Genomic DNA, 4,461 nt, shown 5'->3' with positions numbered 1-4,461 from the left:
GGTCATACTTTGAAGTCCCGCAAGGAAAGCTTTTTGTTCAGCATACATCACATACAAAACAGAAGGTGATTCTTCATATTATAATTATTTAGTTTACCATTCTTAGATCCAAATAACTATCAGAATCTTGTAGTATGATCAGACTGGAAAGTCCAATAGCATTTTCATGAGTGATCAAACAACAATAATGAACAGCAATAATTCCCTGATATAAAGCATGCATTTACCAGGCTATTACTTCGTGGATGATAAAGTAAATTTGTAAATAGATTTATTTCTATTACAATATTCTGCCCTCAATTTACAATGTTTGCATCAATCAGGGAATCAGGTTGCAAGTTTGTCAGCCATATGATAATGAGGAAGCCTAATTTCATTCAACTAATTAGTTCATAATGAAAGGTAAGCAATGTCTATAAGCATCTTCCTTGAAGAAACTAGTTAGCTGATTGCTTAAGTGTTGGTGTCATGGGGAATGCAGTGACAAAAGAGGTGAAAAAACAAGAAAGAGAAAAAAAAGGGTCAAGATGTCCCTTTTTTTAATTAAGACTAAACTTGATAGGTCTTCTGCTAACTTGTGCTAGGTGCTGGCAGAGGCCTGGAATGGGCTGGTACTTGAAACCTTGTCCCACCATATAGAGCAATATCCAAATCTATGTTGAATTCTATGTACACAATATCCAAATCCATGAAAAGAAGGAATTACAGTGCTGTGAAGAGTTGAGTAAAGAAGAGAATGCCTCGATTGCTTTGTTACCTTACATGTTTGTATTACAAACTCTTATCCCTTAGTAAGCCTCCAATGGGTTTGGTATCCAGCAAATGATTAGTTGGTCCACCTTTACACACAGCATGGGATTACATCCAAGAAATCAACTTCTACCTTGAACTCTTGATTGAGTGTTGAACGGATCAAGAACATAGATTTTTTGATACTTGAGCATTTTCAATAAATATCTTTTTGTAAGCTTATGATGTAGTTTCATCAATGAGTGCAATGTACATTTCTTACCTTGTAATACGAAAGTACTAAAACCCATTTTGGTCAATATCAGACTGTATTAAAGAAAGTAAATTTTAGTACAAGAAGAACCAATCACCAGACAATATGGGACAGTTGCAATAGTATGTTCATATGATTCTCCAAAAGATAAACCAGAGGTAGCACTTATAGAACTCAGTATCCTGTCCAACTGCTTTTTACAGAACACACCTTTCTGTAATAAAGAGAGATTGTTTCTCAGTGTTTGAAGGACAGATGGATTCTCCTCCAAGTAATCAACTGTAGTAATTGCTGCACTTGCAAGATAGAGAGGTAAAGATGCAGAAAATACATAACCAGAGCTACTGAGATGCTGCAAGAACAAAAATCAGGATTAGAGATATGCCTACATGATAGTGTATAGCAGAAGTTCAAAGCCCCAAAATCACTCCAGATTAGCTTCCAATAACTGATGTTCACACTTGGTGATCAACAACTCTGACACTTCGAGTGCAAAAGCCTCCATCATTTGCCAAGGCATTCCCCAGCAGTTATTTTATCAATTTTCTCAATCTGCATTGATGAGCCAGATTCAGAATGCAAAGAAATGGATAGGAAAGAAGCAAGACAGATAGGGTTGAATCCTAAGACCTACCGGAACCCCACAAATATTCAGCAAGACCTCTCCCAGATCATCCAAGCACATCAAAAGAATGGATTTCATCCAACACAAGCTGGAAGTGGTATGTCTCTTTCAGTTTGACAATCTCATCCAAGGGTGCCACCCGACCAGTATTCTGAAGTAATTCATAAGTACAACATTATCAGTGAAGCAAGAAAAGGGATTCTAACTAGCAAAAAATTTATTATCAATGAATAAATTGTCGAGACTTGGAACTTATGACAGGAAAATGGACAGAATGCTAAACTAAAAATTCTTTACACCCTCTTTATTAAGTTACAAGATAGAAGGGGTAACCATACAGCCTCTGACTGCGGCAATTCAGTCTAGTCAAGCACTAGAATTTCCACTTGTAAGGTGAATGGAAGTGGACATTAATGTATCAAATTCCACAAACCATAAAATCCCTATTTTAAAGTAAATATCATGATTAGTGTGCATCAACTAATGTTTTAACTGAAAAGAGAAATCCATATTTAGGAAGAGAATAAGCAAAGAAAACAATGATACACCCGCTAAGCGAAAAAAAACCTCAAGCTGGCAGGAAAGAACTTATATCTTTTCAGTTTGTTGCTCAAATTTGTGATGAATAACAATTATTTCTCAGTTGAGGTGGATGTTGAGAACATCTGAAAACATGGACAGGTTCTAAAGACTTGTATATTCTGATAGATAAATAACCAACAACTTTATTTCTTATATAATTGCTATTAAAAAAAGAGGTGAAAAACATATACTGTGAAGTATGAGTATACAATGGCATGCGAAGAAAATTCTAATGCCACTGACAAGGCAAAAAGGCTTAGCCAGCCACTAAAGTCGAGTGTCAAGAATCAACTTGCCAGCCCATTACATCAGCCTTGATATCCATGACAGTGCCTAAAAAAAGACATTTACGGGGCATACAACCTAAAAAGACATTTACGGGGCATACAACCTACACAGACAGCTCACAACCTTCATGTCCCCTTCTGTATAAAATAAATGCAATATCTCAACAATGGATATGAAAACAATGGAGAGACATTTTCCGGTGATATTTATCTAATTCAGATCTTTGTTTAAGTGCACACTCTGTACTTATTATTCATTACAAATATTTAACATTGATCACAGCTTTTTGAATTTTTCACACATAAAAACACCTTTTACTGATTTACTTGGCAACAAGGATGAACTTCATTAGACTACAATTTGCACTTTCTTTTACACAAATAATTAATATCCCAGTGATTACCACAACTAACGATGATGGAATTTCAAGTAAATTAAGTGAATTGTGCATGTTTAACAACTTCTTGGCTCAGAATGGTGCACAGTCTAAACAATAAGAAGGCTTGATTAATTCACCAGAAGAATAACGGAATCACCATATGCATCTGGTACACAGATTCAACAACAATATAGCATCATATCTTTTCTGCTTGCTTATTTCCACAAGTCATTTTATTGTTCAGTGCAGCACCCACCAAGGACAACTGAGGGAAACAGTCTGAGATGGCTTTGATTGATACCGTTTCATTATTTTCCACTAAGATTAAGTTAGAACTGTGAAGATTGCAATATGATCCATGATATGGACTCAAGAAAGAAATCTTCATCCAACAACCAATGTTCTAAAATTTGAAACCATACGCGAATTGATATAAAGGCATAATGCAGTGGACATTTCAATGATTCAAAAGGTGTGGTGTGAGAATAGTATTAAATCTCAAAGAGGCAAATTTATTCACCTCTCCAAAGTAGGATGTTGAGCTATCATTTCCTTTGTGATTAGTGGATGAAGAGATTGGAACCCATTCATCACAAAGTTCATCTATTTCCTGTAGTTTGTGATACATTCAAAATTCATTATAATATCAAATTCATCATCAAAGGGGTCAATCAGAAGCCACTTTTTAACAGTAGAGAGTGATATATTCTAGATAGAAACCCAAGGGAACCAAGAGCATACATCAATCTGATTAATTTACAGTCACCAAAGTAATAACATATCTTCTCAGTCAGCGGCTACTCCAGGACCTTGTATCTCTTTCGTATAAGCTGGAACAATAAGACTGCACACAGGAGGACTTCAACAACCAGGTGCCCTTCAATCACAAAAACAGCAACATAAACTCAGTTCAGAACGACTTCTTCCCATCTTAGGATAATTATCCATTACAAGAAAGTCAAATTTCTTTATCATCTGAGAAACTATAGAACCCACCATCAATATGGACGCTGAAAAAACCTACCTTGGCCAACAGAACATCAAATGCCGCCACGTCCAATCTAGTGCCGTTGCCGTAAGTTACCAATCATAACAGCTGAAGCCATTCTTGTCACTCCTACTCCAATGAACTCGAATATACCCAACTGTTCCCCATTTTATGCAAGTGGGCGGAAACCAAATTACTAGGAAAGGTATCAATAGACCAACCACATCCATTATTACAGAAGAGAGTTCCACATTACAACCGAAAAAAAGGCAGCATCTTTTTATTCTCTGAGAATCTTACACAAATCTAGCTACCTTTCAATACCAAATGATTCGAGAGCAAGGACGACGCGTTAAGAAGACACAAAACCCAAAAATTCATCAACTGCATGGGGCGAAAAAAAAAAAAAACCAAAGGAATCCGGCTAATACATGCATTGAAATTCCAAAACTAAAGGCGGAAAGAGGGGGAATGTGCTCACTTAAAAAAATCCTAGCCCTCACTGAATCGATTGGGATTTGTCCTCTGCGATCTGTACTAAACTAGGACAAATAGAGACACTCAAACGGAATCCATGGGAAGGGAGGGGGCGGTTT

The 4,461-nt window shown here is 36.5% G+C and overlaps 1 pseudogene; it reads right to left on the bottom strand.

Annotated features, from left to right (window-relative positions):
- Positions 1-3,983, bottom strand: part of LOC105035848 (long chain base biosynthesis protein 1b-like) — a 5,893-nt pseudogene extending 1,910 nt beyond the window's left edge.
- Positions 3,984-4,461: the final 478 nt, after the last annotated feature.

Source organism: Elaeis guineensis, chromosome 4 (genome assembly GCF_000442705.2).
Source record: "Elaeis guineensis isolate ETL-2024a chromosome 4, EG11, whole genome shotgun sequence".
NCBI lineage: Eukaryota > Viridiplantae > Streptophyta > Magnoliopsida > Arecales > Arecaceae > Elaeis > Elaeis guineensis.
Note: the sequence above shows the minus strand (reverse complement) of the source record. Positions and strands in the feature narration are given on the sequence as shown.